Source organism: Podarcis muralis, chromosome 5 (genome assembly GCF_964188315.1).
Source record: "Podarcis muralis chromosome 5, rPodMur119.hap1.1, whole genome shotgun sequence".
In the NCBI taxonomy this organism is placed as follows: Eukaryota; Metazoa; Chordata; class Lepidosauria; order Squamata; family Lacertidae; genus Podarcis; species Podarcis muralis.
In genome coordinates, this window is record NC_135659.1 from 29,028,207 (window position 1) to 29,050,815 (window position 22,609).

A 22,609-nucleotide genomic window follows, 5' to 3' on the forward strand; every position below is an offset into this window, starting at 1 on the left:
AAATGCCCCCCACAAGGTCTGAGGGGCAATGGACTGGCCCCCTGCTGAAAAAGTTTGCTGGCCCCTGTATTAACAGCAACCCTTCTAACAAAGCAATGGTTAGGCAGCAACAGCAAAAGTCATAGCACTCAATCTTGTCTGCTGCAATTGAAGAAAATGAACACCATTGAAAGCTTTCACTTTCCACAAGGGGGAGACTTCACCTCACTGAATATGCGTTGTTCATTTAAAATGAAACTTCAGTGATTTTCTGTGGAAGCACAACCAGAATTTTGAATGTATCAATTACAGGGCTTTTGATGTGACTTCATTAGTTTCCCAAAGAAACATCTGAAAACATGTGTCGCAAATTTGTCGGGTATGATTTTAGCTGCATCTTAACTGGCAGTGCTGCAGTTGGATATCTCTGGGGTTAAAAGTGACTAGGCTACTCAAATTCAAAATCCATGAGTCATTGTTATTTCTGTTTTGGCAATGGGCCAGAACTTTCTGCACATCAAAAGCAAGATGTTAACCTTCCCTGGGTCTTTCCTGGGTCATCTTGCCTGCTGTTCACCAGCCTTGACTCAAGATTTGCCCAGGCATACATTCCCGTCAGTTCATGATTGCATTCAAACCCTAAATTTACCGAGGTTAAATATTTACTAATCTGGTTTAGTGTGCAGCTGTCATGTTGAAATCAATAACAGATTGGTGATATTATGCTTGCTATGCCAGCAGGTGCCTCTCCCGTAAATTAGATACTTACGTCAACAAAACCCAATAGCAGTCAGATGGTAGCCTTCATTATTACAGATTCAAACTTCCCTACGTACACTCTGACCCGATGCCATTTGCAGTGTGGCAACTGCTGCAGCAGTGCGAGGCAATTCCTTGGATTAATCACTGCTCTACGAAGGCACAAAGGTAAGAGATGGCGTGTTTCATGCTATTTGCAAAAAGAGAAACAGATGTATGGACAAGGTTTTTGCCTAGAGAATTCTACTGTATGACTCTGTATGAGGTTTTCTCATTTCTGTTGTGGTTGAGTAGCATAGCTGTCAACTTTCCCCCTTTTTTTAAGGGAAATTCCCTTATTCTGAATAGGATTCTTTGCAAGAAAAGGGAAAAGTTGACAGCTATGTTGGGTAGTGTAAGACCAGCAGGATGTACCCAACTCATCAAAACTTTACTCCAGCTCTCATAGGCTGCCTCTGCGATCATCACCCTACACACCTGTGACAGCCCATTCAAAGAGGAAATCTTTGGTACTCTGGATACTTCCTGGGAAGAAAAAACCATCCAAAGTAGGGGTCTACCCAAGCTTTCCTGCTGCCCCTGTTACATAAGAGTGTGAGGGTTCTCAATCTTTTAATGCAAATGATATAGAGCAGAAATCAGGAACCTGTGGTCTTCCAGACATTGCTGGATTCCATCTCTCATCAGCTCCAGCCGGCACGGCTGATGGTCAGGAATGATGGGAGATGGAGTCCAACAACAGCTGAAGGACCACAGGTGCCCTATCCCTGATACAGAGACACCGAGCTATATTTGTGACGATGCAGCCAGGATACACAAAGGAGGTGTCATACATATCAGGTGTCATCTGGAAGCAGGGGTGCCAACTTGAATAAAATATGGGGGGACAGGTAAACCCCACCCCACATAATCGATCACATGACACAGCACTCACACACCATTGGAATGGCAATACCCATCAGCTGGGGGAGGGGGCTGGCCCCCTCAAATATTTTATGGGGGGAGCGAAGGGATCTCAGCCCCTAGGAGTTGGCTCCTAGGTAAATAAAAAGTAAATACAATGGTACCTCGGGTTACATACACTTCAGGTTACATACGCTTCAGGTTACAGACTCCGCTAACCCAGAAATATTACCTCGGGTTAAGAATTTTGCTTCAGGATGAGAACAGAAATCTTGCAACGGCAGCGCAGCGGCAGCAGGAGACCCCATTAGCTAAAGTGGTGCTTCAGGTTAAGAACAGACCTCCAGAACGAATAAAGTTCTTAACCCGAGGTACCACTGTATAGTGGTACCTTGGGTTACAGATGCTTCAGGTTACAGACGCTTCAGGTTACAGACTTCGCTAACCCAGAAATAGTACCTCGGGTTAAGAACTTTGCTTCAGGATGAGGACAGAAATTGCATGACGGCAGCGGGAGGCCCCATTAGCTAAAGTGGTACCTCAAGTTAAGAACAGTTTCAGGTTAAGAATGGACCTCCAAAACAAATTAAGTTCTTAACCTGAGGTACCACTGTAGACTGATTCATGGGCCACTATGGTTGTGACAAATACATTCCAAATATCATTACATTTGTCCATATATAATTTCCATCTGAAAGTGATCTGTTCATGGGTTGCAAGCGTTGGCGTGTCATCTATCCATTGATCAAAAGAGGCCGTCCATCAAAAGGAAAAACATGCATACTTCCCCTAACCACTTTGTAACAAGAATATGGCATCTGCTGCTGAATTTTGCTATGTTTTCTTTTGACAAACCAAGGGGAAATGGCCAGCGACTCAGTGCCACCTGGAAGCTGGAATGTAGAAATCTAGTGCCTAAAGCTTTACAATGGAGGGGTTGCTGCTGCTATCAAGAGCACTGTGTATTAACAGGAAGGGAAGGAGGCACCTGAAAGACATATCACACAAGCTTTCCTCAACCTGATGCCCTCCAGATATTTTGGGACCACAGCTCCCATCATCCCTGCCCACTGGCCATCCTGGCTGAGTCTGATGGGAATTGGAATCCAGCAACACCTGAGAGACACCAGGTTGTGGAAGACTGCACAGCATAATCTCAACAAAGACGAAGGCCCGTATCTGAAAGGACAGGTTAAATTGAAAACCAATCTTAGAAGAACCTGAAATTGAGTCTGCATAATTTATGGTGAACTTTAATGGGCTCTTTTTCTCTAGGTGGCGTGAAGTCACTGAAATGAAATACATTTGCGGTGAGGATTATTTAACTGCTTTGCAATTTAAATTAAACCATGATATATGTCTCAGAAATATCCATTTTACTTGTGTCTGTTTAGCAGGCCTCTGTTTTATTACTTATTTATTGGCTTAAAAGGTTTTAATTTTAACTTTCAGTTGAAAAATTCAGAGTGGTTTATAATAAATCTGTTGTATCAGATGGGCATGGGATTATACTTAGGATTCTTGTGTTTCCCTTCTTTCTTTCTTCCTTCCTTCTTTCTCTGGTTCTTTATTATTATTTTGAAGTGCATTAGTTTTGCACTCAAATTTATAATGATTACTGGGGAAGGAATAAAGGAACATCCTCTGATATGATTTACATTATTCAGGTATGTTAACAGAGCATGAACACAGTAAGTTTAGACACTCCTTTTATTATACACCCTTGGATGCCATTTAATACGCTTTCCCTCCTGGAATCATAAAATCATAGAACTGTAGAGTTGGAAGGGACCACAAAGGTCATTCCCTGCAGTGCAGGAATATTTTTGCCCAATGTGGGACTTGAACCCATGACCCTGAGATTAAAAGTCTCAAACTCTACCAACGGAGCTCTCCCTATCCAACAGCATTGCCTTATATAGGCTTCTGACTATAAACGGAATGGCCTGAACTTCAGTTATGAGCACCACATGGGAGATGGCTTGGATGGGAGTTGGATGTACATTTGATACTATATGTGAGATACCCTCCACCATAAGTGGTATCTCTCAGGGACCGTGCTGAGGAGGCCTGCACTGAGGAGGAATGGTGGGAGCCTCCCCCTGCTCCTGATCAGGATCCTGAATCTTCCGAGGAGCAGCAGGACAGTATAGATTTGGAAGAGTGGTTTGCAGAAGGACATAGTTCAGAAGGCAGAAGCTGGGAAGTACAGTGGTACCTTGGGTTACAGACGCTTCAGGTTACAGATGCTTCAGATTACAGACTCCGCTAACCCAGAAATAGTACCTCGGGTTAAGAACTTTGCTTCAGGATGAGAACAGAAATCGTGCAGTGGCGACACGGTGGCAGCAGGAAGCCCCATTAGTTAAAGTGGTGTTTCAGGTTAAGAACAGTTTCAGGTTAAGAACGGACCTCCGGAACGAATTAAGTTCTTAACCCGCAGTACCACTGTAGTGGAGGGGGAACAGCTAAGAGGAGAAGCACTGAGAGAGAGAGAGAGAGAGAGAGAGAGAGAGAGAGAGAGAGAGAGAGAGAGAGAGTTAACAGACACACTGTCTCTGGAAAGTGTCCATCCGCTCAGCCCAAGGTCAAGAAGAGCAGATAAGGTGGCAGCACAGGACAGCACAGTGGTTGAGAGATCAGGTTACAAGACGTGGTAGTGACGTGGGTGACTAGGGAGGAAGTGGGTGCACCTTCATTCCTAGGAAATGGGTTCTTTGTTCCCTTGCTGTGATCATTAAAGCTTCTAACTGGTAAGAAAACTCCTTTCACTGACTCTGGGGTTGCGGCGCTCATCTCGCTTTATTGGCCGAGGGAGCCGGCGTACAGCTTCCAGGTCATGTGGCCAGCATGACTAAGCCCCTTCTGGCGAACCAGAGCAGCGCACGGAAACGCCATTTATCTTCCCGCCAGAGCGGTACCTATTTATCTACTTGCACTTTGACATGCTTTCGAACTGCTAGGTTGGCAGGAGCAGGGACCAAGCAGCGTGAGCTCACCCCGTCATGGGAATTCGAACTGCTGACCTTCTGATCGGCAAGTCCTAGGCTCTGTGGTTTAACCCACAGCGCCACCCGCATCCCTTTGTTCTGCTTATCTTCTGCCAAAGGGGGGAGGAAGCCTATTCCCTGAAGGCTGACATATCCATTGCCAATGATGGGAACATTACTGACTGCATTTAGTCTCACTGCATTTGGAAGTTCCACACTTAAATTGCTGATAATTTCAAAGAGGATTAACTCTTGATATACTAATTGTGGGCAAAACAATCCAACCCCATGATCTACCACGCTAGAGGTGGCTTTGATGAAGGAGAGGTGTCCCTCTGCCCAGCTGCACCAGTGTGAAGGGTCCTGCTCCACCTGTAGAAAGATGAGTAGAAGCTGCTGTCAACAGTATGCCTATTAGCAGTAGCCTTTTGTATGCTGCCTCCATAGCTCATAGATCTAGTGGGATTCGAGACCAAGTGGTTCATTCCTACTGCACAAATTTATTGGGGGAGGGGTGTGTCGCAGTTTTCCCCCCTCAGTTTCAACACAAAGTGCCCCAATAGATCCAGGTATTTCAAGTCACCAGAAACAGACGAATATCTGAAAAAGCATATTGGGGGGAAATTCTGCATGTGTTCTCCAAATGCTACAGGCTCTCTGAAGGATCTTCGGCACAGCAAACATTTGATGTCTAGGCTGATGTTCTTATAAAAACAATTGGGTGAAACAAAAGGGGGGGATTCCTGAGCTACTCTGCATTTTTGCTGCATGGAACCATCCATGTGCTTTCAGGTATTTCCATTCATGGCTATTTTGAACATTCAAACACTAACAAAAGCATTTGTGAAATCCTACAGCTATGGAATGCAAGCAGGAAAACTATACTAGATGCAGGGCCTGTCAGAAAACAGTCAGATCAATAAAACTACTTCCATTTCTTTCCCTCCTTCCATATATTATTATCAGGGCTTTTTTTTTTAGCCGGTACTCACAAGAACTCAGGTGGGCGCCATTGCCATTATAAGAGAACAAGGGAGGCGTTCATGGTGAGTTCCAACACCTCTTTTTTCTAGAAACATAACACTGATTATTATTATTATTATTTATTTTATTATTTATTAAATTAGTATACAACTCTTCACCCACAGATCTCAGAGCGGTTCACAACATACAAATATATATGATAATTTCAGCAAACTATCAAATGTAAAAATCAAAAACAGCAATATGCCAGTAGATGACACAGATAGAAAGAACAAGAGTGTTCCAATCCAGTTTGTTCAGATTTGAAAGCAGGGATGGAAATGAGTTTCAGCCAGTGGGCCAAATCCTAATACCTATGTGGGCCACTTTGACAGGTGGGCAGAGCCTGTCAATCACCTGACATTGCCATGATGTCAGCCAAAGTGTTTCCCTTTGCAGACCAGCTTCGATTCAAGTCAGTCCACAAAGGGAAAATGTTCACTTGCCTGTCGGTTTTGAAATCAAGCTTCTTGGGCAAAGGAAGCATGGTTTGCTGTATGCCCACTCGGGGAGCTCTTGAGGGGAGCCAATCCCAGTAGGGCTTGCATTGGGTGTGAAATACTTTAAAAGACCCTGACTGCAGACCTTGCTTGCCCAGGAACAACTGGGATTTGTTGAGATATGAGAATTGGGATATAGCATCATGTATGATGTCAGTTATGGAGCAGATGGGTGCAGCTTGGGGGAAATGACTTGTGGACCAAATTAGGATCCCCATGGGGCCTAATTGGCCCCACAGGTCAGGGTACCATACCACTTTTTTAAGAAAGAAAGAAAGAAAGAAAGAAAGAAAGAAAGAAAGAAAGAAAGAAAGCAAAATAGAAAAGAAATGGGACAGGCTTAGGCAGAAGTGATATGGACTGAAAACAGGCCATATCATCTCCACCCATAGGTTCCCATATGCCGGTGTAGTCAATGTGGCTCCCTCCAGATGTTTTTGGACTATGACTTCCATCATCCCTGACTATTTGCCATGCCTATTGGTGCTGATGGGAGTTCATGTTGGCTATTCCTACACTGTGCAGTTCCCAACAAACCCACCAAGATCTAATCAGCTGTTATTTTGTGTCATGTATTGGCACCGTCAATCCCATCCAACTCACAGATTCAGCACACTCTTTTTAAGTATTTATTCTTTTAGGACTTAGAATTTAGGTGAAAACACGTACCTCTGTTTCAATTCCTGTCTTTTAACAGATTAAAAATAGCACAGTTCCTATGACTTCTTGGAGACCACCAAAAGGGAGTGTAATTAAGTCTTCACTAGTGATAAATGGTAGTAAGGCTCTCATGGGCAGAATATTCACCTCCTGCTTTTCTGGCATGTTTTAGCTAAAGCCAGCTGGTTGGTGCTAGCATCCAGCCGGGACATGGGAAAATCCCCTCAGGGCCTCATGCCTACTGGGTGGTGAGGAGCTCACAGAAGCAAAGCCCGAGAGATAATTCCCTCCCAGAAATATGTGTGCGTTGCTCATTCACATGCAAATGCCCTGGATGTTCTGTGAGCTCCCAGCAATTGTAGGGAATCGACACTGTCCTAATTTTGAGAGCTGGCTGTATTCATGGTGAGCCTTTGTGTTCATCTTCTATGAAGAATGTAATTATGTGTGTTTTCCATAGAGCAGACTGGCAGCACAAGAGCCTCCATTCAGCAGAAAGCTTTCCATTAGGGCGTGAACAGATAAAGTCAGCCGTCAGGGCCAAGGAAACAGTGAGTCAGAATATATAGCAGCAATTGTTACGTAAGGCAGAGAGACGTGGAAAGAGTCACGAGTGTGTTCCTGTCAATCTCGGAGGACGAGGGTTTGCACATCAACTGGATATCAGGTGCGAGGGCTGCTTGGTAGCTCCTTCTGTGTTTGCCGGTAACTATTTGCACACTACATCAATGGAATGCCATGCATTTGGCTTGCATGTGCAACTCGCCTGGCCTATAAGCTGCCTGAGCTCAAGTTGGACTAAAGAAGCATGCACAGCTAATGAGATCATGCTGGAATTTCACATAAGGACCCACAGATGTAAAAATGGCCAGCCACCCATTCTTCTTCAAAGCAGACATCAAGCAGCCGTGAGGAAAGACTGAAGGACATCTGGGACTTATACAGCCCCAAGGAAGTCCAATTTATACAGGAAACAGTTGAAAGGATCCATGCACAGCCCGTTATTTTCTGTGCAATGTACCTATTATGGCCCAAATGCATGTTCAGCCCCTCCTGGTAGTGCAGCAATAAAACTGCTAGCACATTTGCAAAGCTAAGCAGGGCCTGGTATGGTTTCAAGTTGGATGGGGGACTGCATGTTGAGATACCTGCATTGCAGGGGGCTGGACTCAGGATTCCTTCCAACTCTACAATTCTGTTATTTTATGGTTCTATGAACTTCCATGGTGTATGTGGGACCATAACCTACTCATAAAGGTTGTATTTTGGAAGATGCGCTGCTGGCACACTAATGTTACACACAGATGGGGCAGCGCATGTAGAAAGTGCATTTAAAAATAGAAAGGCACACATGGGAAGCCTGGCTGATTAAGGGTTTTCTACATAACCAGAATCCTGTATGAATTCAGGACTGATCTGTATGTGCACATGAATTAGTTTTCTTTATTGAGTACATTCTGCTCAGCCAAAGGGGAAGATCCCATCAGATCACTGAGATTAAAGCAGTATGCAGGTTTATCATAACCTGTAAGAGGAAAGGAACTGAAGAGACTTATGTATCTGCTGACTAACCATGTTTCTACAAAGCAGGTCTCTATACGAATGAATTAAAGGTGTGTAATGATTTGACGTGGTTGGTGCTGTGGGTTAAACCACAGAGCCTAGGACTTGCTGATCAGAAGGTTGGCAGTTCGAATCCCCGCAACGGGGTGAGCTCCCGTTGCTCGGTTCCTGCTCCTGCCAACCTAGCAGTTCGAAAGCACATCAAAGTGCAAGTAGATAAACAGGTACCGCTCCGGCGGGAAGGTAAACGGTGTTTCTGTGCGCTGCTCTGGTTCGCAGAAGCGGCTTAGTCATGCTGGCCACATGACGCGGAAGCTGTACGCCGGCTCCCTCGGCCAGTAAAGCGAGATGAGCGTCGCAACCCCAGAGTCAGCCACGACTGGACCTAATGGTCAGGGGTCCCTTTACCTTTAATGATTTGATGTAGGACCAAAAGAGGCACTGGCCCACAATATACAGAAAAAGAATAAAGTGCTCTCGCTTTCTTCTCAGCAGCAGGCACACATGTCTGGGCATGCTGAATGGCAAAGGGGATGGGAAGCTAGGACAGGCATGGGGAGGGAGTTCAAGTTGTTGTCTAGCAATCTTGTGACTTGCCAGTGAAATATACTGATCTGGCTGTAAAGAAAAGTAGACTTCTAGCAGAGGTTTAAGAGGCTTATTGACTCAACTCAGAATGTGGAATGCCTTCTGAAGAAAGATCCACACAAGATTACAAAACTAATTTCTTCTTCTTCTTCTTCTTCTTCTTCTTCTTCTTCTTCTTCTTCTTCTTCTTCTTCTTCTTCTTCTCAGCCAGCTGGACTGAGAAGTCTAATTTGAAAAGACTTAATTTTCCTTTCACCGTTCAAAAGAGCCTATTGTGTTTGCAGTAGATTTATTCTAAAACATTTCCTTTTGGCTTATTGCCAGCTACATCTCTGAGTTATCCATTGCTATTCTCTTCATATTCTTATTGTTCCATCCAAATTAATTGCCAGAACACTTGGGATTCCCATTTAAAATTCATTGCATTTTAATTTTCTTATACTCGGTGAAATTTGTCGACATCTATTCTATGAATAACACCAAATTCTGAACCAAAATGGGAAGAGAGAGACAAGGGGCTTCCTTGCTCAAATCTGAGAAAGCCCAGTTCCAACAGAGGGGCAAAAGGAGATGAGAAAAAGCATTTTGTGTTTAATAATGATACATGCACATTTTTAGCCTGAGTATTTATAAAGATGAAGAAAGGGGAAAGAGCATTATCTGAAAAACAAACCTTCATGATATGTACAACGCCAGTCAACTAAAAGAACAGACGTTCCCTTGGAGGAGGAGAGTTCCAACTTTCAGCCCTCCAAATGTTGATAAACTACAAGTCCCATCATCTTGGACCATCGCTCTTGATGGCTAATAGGAACCACGGAGAACAACATCTACAGGACCATAGATCAGGCCACCACCCACTTCTCGTGGACATTTTCAAAGACAATCTTTTGTCTTCAGCCAGCAAACATCTTAGTTGGGAGCAGGGGCAGCGTCATACAGTACCTGCATTACCTCACAGGCATGAGAGCCAGTGTGGTGTAGTGGTTAAGAGCGGTAGACTCGTAATCTGGTGAACCGGGTTTGCGTCTCCGCTCCTCCACATGCAGCTGCTGGGTGACCTTGGGCCAGGCACACTTCTTTGAAGTCTCTCAGCCCCACTCACCTCACAGAGTGTTTGTTGTGGGGGGGAAGGGAAAGGAGAATGTTAGCCGCTTTGAGACTCCTTAAAGGGAGTGAAAGGCGCGATATCAAATCCAAACTCTTCTTCTTCTCTTCTATATATGTTGTGTGCAATCACAACTTGGATGTACATTGCTTGATATTGTTTTATTATAGTGTTTATTGGAAGCAATAAAAATTAGTTTTAAAAACAGACAGACAAATAAACTACTTCCGAAGGAAAATTATAGAATAGAGTTTTATAATAGGGCTTCCAGGCCTATGTGTCAGTACAAAGTCTTAAAAGCTGATCCTGAAAATCAGGTCCTATTTGCGTGCGTGTTAGGAAGATAGCTGCCTCCTTTGCCCGCTACACCTCTGTCGTAAAGTCTGACTGTGCTTTAGATGCAGCCAATGACCTTTGGATGTTGAGCCAATCTTCCAGTGCACTGAAAACAAGTCTTCCTTCGTTCAATAGGCTGTATGGCAAAAGACTGAAACCAGTGATGTCAATGAAATCTTAGGGGAGTTTACGGCAATGGAGACTGTGCTTTATGCCTGGAATTTATACATTCAGTTCCTTCCCAAAAATAAAAGCAAGATGTCTTGCAATTGCAGCAACAAGTAAAGGTTGGCATGACATCTGACACTTCTGTGAATGCAATAATAAATTGCTGATAACATCACATGAATCCAAAATGGCCTTTCTCTTTTTAAAAAAAAAATGAAATAGTATAGTCATTGTTTAAACAAACCACTGACTTGGCTGCCCCTGATTTATATTGTTCTACATTACAGAGAAAGGGACAGAATGTCACATAAACTCATTAATCAAACGTACAGACCTTAGTATGACTCATGCTAAATAACAGACCAACATATGTTTTCTTAAAGCCCTCAGTATCAGAAATCACTGAAAGTCTCTTGTGATTCTCAGCATTTTTACTCATGAGATTTTATTTGATTTTTACTTTAGCCTGTTAGCCAATGCTCCAATAGAATCTCTAATATAAAATCTCCTTTCCCCTTGTTAGGACCAGCCCAAGACATTTTGCTGCCCAAGGCAAAGATGGCTCCTCTCGCATTGCATGTACAAAAGCTGACCAGACCACTAATTCAATCTTAGGTTAACTGTCATGGGGCAGTGTCTTCCACTGCACCTGAGGGCAGCAGGTTGGCTTAAGGGGCACAGGGCAGATCACAAGGCATACACAGCTCTATTATCCAAAATCTTGCTCTCCCCTCCGTCCCTCAGGAACTGCCTCCCTTCTGCCTAACAGTAGGGCTGTTCCCGTCCCATGTCAAACCCACTTTCTGAAACTAATTTCCAAGGTAAATGCACCCGAACTCCAACTCCTTGGTTTGTTTTTTTCTCAGCTGATAAAAAACATTTCTATGCTGGAATGCTTTTTCCACTGTCAAAATGATGTGGGTTGCTGTTTGACTGGCAACCTGCTGTTGAGTTTTGGTTTGGGGCAAACACCTAGATGCCATTATGTTGTACCGAATACCTTTGGGAAGGGAAGGCAGCTGTTCTAAATAAATAAGACAAGCCTCTAAAAATCTAATTTGCAAGAGGATCTTACAAAATCATTTTTTTAATTGTCTGGCCAGACTATGGTTTTAATGTTTACATACCTACCCACATGAAGTAATTTGTGCTCGGGCATTAGTCTCTTATATCTATGAGTTAGTGACACAGAACTGAACAGGGCTACTTCACATGTTATGAAGTGAGATGCTTTCTCATGGGGGCTAGGATCAATATGTAGGTCGTTTGATGGGGAAGTGTGGGCACATGCATGTACTTTTTCTGCACGCCTGTATACACATACAGTGGTACCTCGGGTTAAGAACTTAATTCATTCTGGAGGTCCGTTCTTAACCTGAAACTGTTCTTAACCTGAGGTACCACTTTAGCTAATGGGGCCTCCTGCGGCCGCTGCAATGCGGCCACGCAATTTCTGTTCTCATCCTGAAGCAAAGTTCTTAACCTGAGGTATTATTTCTGGGTTAGCAGAGTCTGTAACCTGAAGTGTCTCTATCCCGAGGTACCACTGTACTGTGGTGATTTACCCACGGATAGATCATTGGAAACCCTTGTCCCAAATCTGGTTCTCTAAGATGAACTAACTGCATCCACTGCTGTCAACTCAGAGGGATGAGATATCAGTGGAAGATGCAATGGCTATGGCAACAAGATTTAGAGGACAGCAGTGTTCGAAACACCCGTTGTTCTTGGAGCATTTTGTGACAGGGAATGTCATTTGTGTGAGCAGTTTCTAGGCTCTGGGCCAGGGGTCAGCAAACTTTTTCAGCAGGGGGCCGGTCCACTGTCCCTCAGACCTTGTGGGGGGGGGGCAGACTATATTTTTTTGGGGGGGGAGGAATGAATGAATTCCTATGCCCCACAAGTAACCCAGAGATGCATTTTAAATAAAAGCACATATTCTACTCATGTAAAAACACGCTGATTCCCAGACTGTCCACGGGCCGGATTTAGAAGGCGATTGGGCCGGATCCGGCCCCTGGGCCTTAGTTTGCCTACCCATGCTCTGGGCACTGTACTGAGCCTAAGATTTCAGATTAAAACTGCAGAGTGGAAGGAAAGGAGGACCTTTTTCTGCCTCCCTACTTCCAGCTACTCTCTGAAGACTGGAGAAGAGACCCTCTTAAGAATATTAGGGGTTTGGGCAGGGGAAGGAGTAGACCATGTGAAAAATGAACATAATATTTTAGCTGCAGTTTTGTATATTGTTATTAAAAAGTGCACCTAGACATTCCATTGTTGTGCCCATAACCTTGGTTTAAGGTGTCATTTAGCTCCTAGCTTTCATATCTCAGTTTCTATCACTGGAGGAGATGGGAACTGGTGTACCATCCTCTTTCCCCTCCTCTGTGCATGCCACCCCATCCATGACCAGAGAGTTATGCATGGATTGCATGCAAAGTGCTTACACTGAACTGCTAAAGCAAAGACTGGAGAGCCATTTGTCAGGGATGCTGTAGTTGAATCCTGGACAGCAGATCCTGCACTACGCAGGAAGATGATTTGGGCCAGATGACCTCCACAGTTCCTTTCAATTCTACAAGTCTACAGAAATCTGGCAAGAATGAATTTTTTAAATCTGCAAAACAGTTGATGAAGCCCTGTTTAAATGATGCACACCAGTGGTGAAACAAATAGTTTTGGGATTGCATGGTGTTCTTTCACGATTTGCAAAGCATCAAATCATGCGACTGGTGGCTGTGAAATGCTGACCGCTCCATATCTACATGGGCAATGTAGATCTGCTTTTGAGAACTGCTTCCTCTGTCTCTGTCAGAACCACGACCAGTTAATCATCTGTCCTATAGTCTCATTGCTGCTTCAGGCAATAGTTTAACAACAATCTCAGCCTGTCAATCCCTTGCCTTTATTGCACCTGATTCCACTGTCACTCCAATTTATTGCCTGCCCAGCAACTCACTTTATTTGTCAGAGGACGAATCTCATCTATGCAGGCTGCCAGGGGAGCCAACCCAGCGATTTGTGGGTAAAGAATGCAGAAATGCACAGCTATGTACCTTCTTCTTCCCCAAGAGGTTCCTTTTTTACAACTCTTAGCCAGTCTCTTATTAACAGGGGCTCTCCCCCCCCCCCCTCTCTTCAGCATCGTTTCTTAGTTGGACTTACTTCCAAGGTCACATCTGTAGCTGCTAATGTTCCCTTTGACTCATTTTCAATAGATAGAACCACAGATCCAGACAGATCCAGACTGCCAAATGCATTTACCATTCTGTTGGCTTACTGTATTACTTTCCTAGCATTTGCTTGTCACCTTGGTATGGTCACTAAAAGCAAGGTGGACCTCTATTCAAGTAAATTCTGATTAGGACTATGTGTTGGTTTCTCTGGGCTATGGTGTCAGGATTGCAACTTTCTTCGTTTTAAGTTCTGCAGCAGCTATATCTGGGCTGAGGTTATGAACCTGCTATGGCCGAACTTGACAGGGGTGCCATTCAAATAAGATAGCAGTCCCCCTTCCTTTTGTTTCGGATGAAGAAATGTCCATCTAGTTCAGAATCCGATAAAAATGGCAGCCACCCAGAAAATCCTGGGAAATTTACAAGCAAGGTGTGAAGGCAAGAGGCCTTCCCTTTGAATTCCACTTGGAATCAGATGCTCAGAGGAACACTGCATCCAAACACAATGGATCCATTTATCTGTCATCATGGGTACTTGCTATTGACAAATTTATCCCCACCCTACAATTCTTTAATCTTTTTACCTGAAACCATCCAGGGATGTGTATGCAGAAGAGAGGAAGTCCCATTACATGAGAGGAGCACCACTCGTGTTGGATACAAATCCAAGCCTTGTTTGTCACGGTTACACTATAACGTGGCAGAATACTTAGAACTGGTTTATTTAAAAGATACGTATGTTACTAACTTGCCCTTCTAAGGGCATGTCTCCATCAAACACTGGCACTGAACAATGTCCCGATATTTCATATTAAGCATGCATTAGAAGACAGAAGACGGTCTCAAAACATATCACCCACTTAATAAGGAGACAACAGGGGCTTTGATGTTTAATTGCATCCAACTAGCTTCTCTTGGTCTTTTGCTGGATGCAAAAGAATGTTTTCAAAATACATCTGAAGATGATCGTGTTTTCTGCAAAAGGTTTCTCCTAATACAAAGCCTCAGATCCATGTTTAGTTTGTTCCAGGCAATAAGGTCTGGAACACATATTGCACATCAAAGGCCTTCTTTCATCTTCATCTAAACTATCTCAGATTTAACGCAGAAGGCCCTGGTGGAATAAACAGCACAATGGGGTTGCTTTGCTGGGCAGGCTTCTATGGCATCATCAGAATGTGATGTGAGGTACGTATTGGCCAAAGCATCTCATCCTACCGAGACGTGACGCCTCATCTCTAGGAAACCTCTGTTCAAGAAGCACACATCTAAAATTTAACTAAGCTGGATTCCTGAATTTTACTTCCTTTGCACAGTACAGTGGTACCTCGGGTTAAGAACTTAATTCGTTCTGGAGGTCTGTTCTTAACCTGAAACTGTTCTTAACCTGAAGCACCACTTTAGCTAATGGGGCCTCCTGCTGCTGCCGCGCCACTGGAGCACGATTTCTGTTCTCATCCTGAAGCAAAGTTCTTAACCTGAAGCACTATTTCTGCATTAGCAGAGTCTGTAACCTGAAGTGTCTGTAACCTGAAGCGTCTGTAACCCAAGGTACCACTGTACTCTGTAAGTGGATAAAAAAGTATTTATAACTTTACATAACTCCATTTGAACCTTCAGCAAGCCCCGGAGTTCTATCTCATATACTTCAGTGCCAATCCTTATGTGGCTAAAACAGTGCCATCCATGCACAAGAAAGAGGCATCAACATGTTTCAGGGAACCCAAAGCTTTCAAGAGGCATAAACTGGAGAAAAGAGGTGGAACTGAGGATCCTGGAACTCTGGATCAGGAGCAATCAGGAACAATCCACATGTTGTTGCAGGTCCCATTCTTATATAACCTAGTAATTCTAGATGACTTCTCACCTACAGCATTCGCTATAAACTGACATCTCAAAACTCAGAATAATGGGAACCATCCACCACAGAAAAAACTACTGCTGGTCTTGGGAAAAATCAGTAAAACATGGAGCAAGATGCTAACCAGAAATCCATAGGTACATGCAGTGCTTTTTTCAGGGGGTACTCAAGGGTACACAGTACTGTCACCTCTTTTTTGTTGTTAAAAAGTGTGGCGCTTACTGTAACAACTTCATGGTGAGTACCAGCACCTATTTTTCTAGGGGGGGAAGCACAGGGTACATGTATGGTCTCACAGAGGGAGGGAGGGAAAGATGTTAGATATTACTTTATGAAGCTGGGGGTTGCACACAGTTTTGGCTCCTATGGCTGGGACACAGTGATAGGCCCAAAGTAACGCAGGGAACATCATGGCTTAGTGTGGTTTTTAACAGTGGCCTCTCTGGTCCTAGTCCAGCACTCTAAGCATAGTTTGACACTGGCTGGTCTTTGCACAGTACTTTGGTGTATTATTCTGCAGATAGGAGGAGGAGGAGTTTGGACTTGATATCCCACCTTTCAATCCCCTTAAGCAGTCTCAAAGCAGCTGACAATCACCTTTCCCTTCCTCCCCCACAACAAACACTCTGTGAGGTGAATGAGGCTGAGAGACTTCAGAGAAGTGTGACTAGCCCAAGATCACCCAGCAGCTGCATGTGGAGGAGTGGGGAAGCAAACCTGGTTCACCAGATTACAAGTCCACCACTCTTAACCACGACACCACGCTGGTGTGCATCATTTAAACAGAGAAGAGAGGAACAGTGAGGCAGAAGCCTGAGAGAGCCAGGGGTGTGTTTCTTTTTCAAATACCTAAGGGGATCTCTACGACAAGTAGAGGATGGTGGATGTCATGGAACCGTAGGCTAAGTGCAGAACACCACAGCACTGTTTACATTTGCACACTGCGAGGGAAAGCTCAAACACTTCGAAACAACAGCAAGAATTTCATGACGGATATGGAGCAGCCAATGTCCAGCCAGTGTACCAGAACTGGAACAAACATCCCCTCCACCCACACCAGAAGTAACAGCCAGGGCTTTGGCTAAGGCAGAACAGGAAACTGACATGGGAAACCCAAAACCTGATTGCTGGTTTAATTTTCCTGGCAGAAGCTGCTATTAAGTTATAAGCGGAAGAGTTTTCAGTGTTAAGCCTCCCCCATAAGGGCGTCTTCTGTGTGGATGGGAGGGTAAAATACAGCAGAAGTGTTTTGGGGTTTTTTTCATGATCACAGTCTCAACAGAAACATATCACAAAGGCCCCAGATAATCACAGTATTTGACTTTCCCTGGCAGCCATCTATAATGAGCTCTGTACATTTCCCCCTTAATTAATAATCTTCTAATACTATTTCCTGAGGTAGTTAGGAAAGGTAATGACATTCCAAGGGGAGTGTGCTATTCTGATGAGACTGCAGGAGAAAGGCTAGTCTTAATTAAATCTGGTTTCAGAAGCTGCCAGTTCTTTATCACAAAAACACTGTGTGTGGAAGTCAGCCCCTAGACAGCTGTTTCCTCCATCTAAGGCTGCAAGGGAGGGGAGAGGAGGGATGTCTCATTAAACAGAGAAATTGACATTTAAGACTCCAGGGAAAGCCAAGAAAGCTGCAAGAATCCTTTCGAAGGAGCACATGAGCAAAAATGCAGAAATACGTTACAAGCAGTTGTGAAATGACAGGGTGGCATTCAAGGGTCAGAGTGCAGAGAAGTCTTGTTTACATGAGCAAATGATATACGCTTTGTCAGAATGGCCTACTTTTGGTGACCACAGCAATTAAGCGATGCCAATGGCGCTGGAAATCATTGCAATATGCTGAGATTTTTGTCCTTCCACGCAGAAATGTAGGGCATTGTCCAGAAGGCTAAGATTAAGGTCATATCAGCACTGGGAGACAGAGATTAAAATGAAAGTTGGAGACACAACCATTTTGTTTTTGTCATTTAATATTCATCGGCGCCCGGCATTTCCTATCGGCCTTAACAAAAGAAAGTCAGTAAAAGATACAAGGCCAAAGAGAATGTTTTTAGACAACATTATTATTTGCCTGCATGGTGATGTTTTTAATGCTGCTTTTGTTTCTTGTTTTCTTTTCTTGTTTTATATTGATAATTCATATTTTTGATGGTTTTGTAACTTTTATTCCATTATTTCAATATTGCAAAGCCACCTTGTGAACTTTTTGCAGAACTGAAAGGCTGGAGAACTTCACTCAGTGGGGGCCAAGTTTGCATATTAGCTTCCCCCTACCCCAGTCTCTTCTAGGCATTTAGGGTTTTTCCTCCAACACCCTGACCCCTATAGCTCTTATTGAAACACCCCCCCCCCCCCAGTCCAACAGCAAAATGTTTGCCTTTATGAGAGAATCATTACAGCCACCATTCTGAAATTTAGCAGGCTTCATCCCCTCAGAAGAGCTCACAATGCCTGCAAATTGTATGCCATTCTGGCAAAAAAAAAATTATTTATTTTTTAAGTGTTATAGGCTTGTCCTTGGGTTGTTTCTGTAAAAAAAAAAAAAAAAATCAGAGTTGAAAGGTGCCCTAAATGAAAAGCCCTGGATTTATTTGCCCACAATTTGGCAGGCTTAATCCACTCTGGAGGCGCTTCGGTGCCTGTAAATTTCTTTCATTTTGGCCAAAAGTGGGGAACAATGCATTTTTAGAATTCCCATTGCAGGGAACGGGGCACCCATTTTGTACAGGTTGGGCTTGGAATCAAGAGCACAAATTGAAGCAGAAAGAACAGAGTGTGACTCAAAAACAGATCAGATTGTTTGGGGGGGTGGAATGTGTATATACAGATACGAAGTGATCCTTGGGACCTGTGCACTCCCTTTATCAAGTGCCCATTCATTACCCTGGTCCTTTCCCTGCAATGATAATTTCCAAGAAAGTGTCACCCCATCCATGAGGAGAATATTTCCAGTACATATCTGGGGAAACTGCAAAAAAGCTTTCAGTTAGATTGTGGGTTGTCAGGTATGAGAACCATAATACAAAACATTTAAGTTATGCTTTGCTGGAGATGCCAAATTGTAAACCAGCCGAACACAGATGCTGTCAAATATTTTGCTTGTAAAATTCTGAGGCTAATTAGATTCAAGGAAATAGATTACTAATTCAATAAATGTACGTGTTTAACATGCAAGGGTTTATGTAAGTGGTGTCTTTTTGCTGATAAAATACTATTTGATTGCCGGAGCGATTGCCCCAGGAGCATTTTTTTCCCCTGAGCCAGCCCTGCGTGACTTTGCCAGGCTGGGATTTGATTATATCCCAGCCTCACAAAGCGACTCAGGGAGGGTGGCATGAGAAGGACGCCATGCAGCCTTCAAACACAGCCTCTCCCCTGAGGGGCTGGGATTGAATGGCACATGACTGCTGCATCCTTCTCACATTGTCCTCCCTAGAGATCAACCTCAGAAAGCCTGACCCAGCCTGACCCAGAAACTCCAGTGGGTGCAGAATGCCATGGCAAGACTCCTTACAGGGTCCTCGCTGCAGGATCACATTCATCCAGTGCTATACCAGCTGCACTGGCTCCCGGTGGAGTACAGGGTCAGGTTCATGTGCTGGTTTTGACCTTTAAAGCCCTATACGGCCTAGGACCCTCGTACCTACGGGACCGCCTCTCCTGGTATGTCCCACGGAGGACCTTACGGTCTTCAAATAAAAACATCTTGGAGATCCCAGGCCACAGAGAGGTTGGGCTAGCCTCAACCAGAGCCAGGGCTTTTTTGGGCTGTGGCCCCAATCTGGTGGAACGCTCTGTCACAAGAGACTAGGGCCCTGCGGGACTTGACATCTTTCTGCAGGGCCTGCGAGACAGAGCTGTTCCACCAGGCCTTTGGCCAAGGCACAGTCTGACCCTTTCCTTTAGTAATCCTCACAAAACTCTAGCCCAATGGTTGCCATTAATTTGATTCTGAACTGATTTTAGAATGAATTTCAATTAATTGATTGTGATTTTATGTAAACTGTGTTACTTTTACTGTTGTTAGCCGCTCTGAGCCCGGCTTTGGCTGGGGAGGGCGGGATATAAATAATTTTTTATTTTTATTTTTATTTTTATTTTTAACATCTTATGTTCAAGATTGCTGTTTTATTTCTGTATGAGAATGAGAGAGAGAAAGAAAGAAAGAAAGAAAGAAAGAAAGAAAGAAAGAAAGAAAGAAAGAAAGAAAGATGACTACATATAAAAGATCCTATATTTAAAAGACAGGAGAGGAACAAGTCTGCCACAAAACACACAGGTGACCATCATGGGACTGGTACATGCCAGTAACAGGGTTTTTTTTAAGTATGTCAACATTTACAGAGACCAGAACAGTTTACAGACCAGAACGCTGCTAAAGAGGCCTTTTTCTTCAACTTAAAAGGTTTAACAGGGTGGTTATGAATAGAAATAGGAAGGGTGTTCCACCCAGAGGAACAGAGTCACGGAAAGCTTTCTTCCAGAGGTTCAGGGTGTGGAACTTCTTGTACGAGGAAGAAAGACAAACAACATTTGCCACTTGCTACGGTGTAGGATTATCTCAGCAAATGTCCTAGGACAACGTCAAGAGAGATGTTCCCACTAGGCAGAGGGAGCTATAATCACTTCGTCCAAGGTTTTAAAATCATTTCTCTGGCAAAGACATCAAAACCACTACGGCTGGAAGAATATGTCAATTTCAGTTCTCATTTTTTCAGTTTTAAGTTTGTTACATTTCCAAATCAGCTTGCCATTAAAAAAAAGAGAGTCCTCAGAAAAGGGTCAGCATTTTAGTGTGCTTTTCTCCCAATACACCCATTTTGTAATCAGACACAACACAATGAAAGTTAAGGCGTTTTCTCATTAAATACATGAATTTAGTGTATTATTGTGGTTCACCCTTCTTGTTGTGCTGTAGCATTCCTGCTATGGAGGACCCAAACAGCACCAGATTTAGGGCAGTGTTTGGTGCAAAATTGAGAAGACCCATTTGGGGACACCAAATTTTGGCCTTGCGCAGAGTGTCATGTTACTAAAGATTGCCCAAGTCCATCCCTGGCCCACCAGCCCTCCCCAAATCAAGTGTCTCTGCCTCTGTTTACATACCCCTCAACTATCGCAGCAGTAGAAGAGGAGTTTGGATTTGGTATCCCGCTTTATCACTACCCGAAGCAGTCTCAAAGCGGCTAACATTCTCCTTTCCCTTCCTCCCCCACAACAAACACTCTGTGAGGTGAGTGGGGCTGAGAGACTTCAAAGAAGTGTGACTAGCCCAAGGTCACGCAGCAGCTGCATGTGGAGGAGCAGAGAAGCGAACCCGGTTCACCAGATTATGAGTCTACCGCTCTTAACCACTACACCAAACTGGAATGTCCCATTTTTATTTTCGTGTGAGAGCTTGGTGCCCATTTTGGGTGCCACAGTCTCGCCTCCCAAAAACCGTGTCTTTCAGGACCATGATCTCATGCAGGTCACATGACTTGTGTGGGACTGCCTTTCTGGAAGACACGTGTCGCAGTTTTTCACCTTGACATGTTGCAAAGGCTCCTCTGCTCCCTCTGGTTCAGTACCATCATAAGAAGGTCTTGGAGCTCAGGCAACAGGCTTCCTGCTTCCTGAGGCCTGAGACCTCCTTGCAATGGTGATGAGGAAAAGGCTCCAGCATGGTCAATGGTCAGCACAGATGGTCCTCAGATTGTCCATCGCTGCTTAAGACAACTGCTGACCTTTGCCTTCTCCATCACTTTAAATGCAGTCTCATTTCTAACTGTGTGGACCTCAGTTTTTCCTCCAAGGATCTCACAAGGCAGTGAATGTGGTTCACTACCTCACAGTTCCATCATCTCCAGAGTCTTGGAAAGTTAGACTGAGAGAAAGTGGGCCACTAGTGAGCTCCCTGGCTGACAATGTAGTCCCAACTATGTCTACTCAGAAGTAAGCCCTGCTGAATTCAATGGGGTTGGGCCACAAGACAACTGATGACTGCATGCCACCAGAAATAAAATAAATAATAATCAAAGCACCTGCCCACAGAAGAGACTGTGTATCACTCCATCTCTCCTTGACTCATTGCCCTAGCCTTGCATTCTGCTTGGAGAGGGTGTGGAGACGCAGAAGGAGCTGCCCTCAGAGGAGGCTCATTCTGCTATTTCTACACGAGTCTACATGCTTTGGGCTTCCTTTCTCCCACTCAAGCCAGGAGGCTTTCTCAGAACAGTCGTTCACGGAGAAATACGGAGGCTGGGCCCTGGTGTATGCTCGTGTGTGTTTATGTATTTTAAATGCAGCTCAGTGTTTCTTGTATGCCGCCTTGGAAGGATTTATATCTTGCAATATATTCTTGCAATAAATAAATAAAAGCATGCCTCCAATTTCCATTCAAAAAAGAAAGTGATTTCGTCTCCTGATCAGCTCTTTAAAATTAAACACGTAAAAATAAAATACAACAATAATAATGTTTTATATCAGGCTTGCAGAATTGGGGGGAGCAGTCTTAGAAGATGTTAAAAGCTGTGGGTGGTGGGATATCAGGTGCAATTCTGATGTACTGGTACCAGTCTGTGCAGTGATTTAAAATTGCATTTAGGATCAAAATACCCATATTCATGTTCAGCTGCTGGTGTTGCCATGAAAATCCCCTATGGGTTTTTTAAAAATAATAATAAAAAAGGATTATCTAGTCTTCAAGAGCCCCACCCACTTCCTAATACAGTTTTTTCGATATTTGCTCTGGTAATGCATCATGAAAGCAGACTCCTGCGGTAAAAATAATCCATTATGAAATAGAACTGAATACATAAAGCATGCAGTGAGGGGTGGACCCCACAAAAGAATGCAATCAGCCTGCCAGATCAAATTGACTACAAATGTTGCATTCATAAGTCAACATCCGTTAGGTCAAAAGAAACGTTTGCTCAGTATCTGCTACAGAGAAACGAAGGTTGGAAACAGTTTTCAGTAGATCGTGCTTCCCAATTTGGACA

The 22,609-nt window shown here is 43.9% G+C and overlaps 1 protein-coding gene across 1 annotated transcript in view; it reads left to right on the forward strand.

The window, feature by feature from the left end:
• The first annotated feature begins 829 nt into the window (after positions 1-829).
• PALMD (palmdelphin) overlaps positions 830-22,609 on the forward strand; it is a 56,684-nt gene continuing 34,904 nt past the window's right edge. Inside the window, exon 1 of the mRNA XM_028732762.2 lies at positions 830-906. The gene's annotated coding sequence lies outside the window, so the exon portion shown is untranslated. The remainder of the gene's footprint in view (positions 907-22,609) is intronic.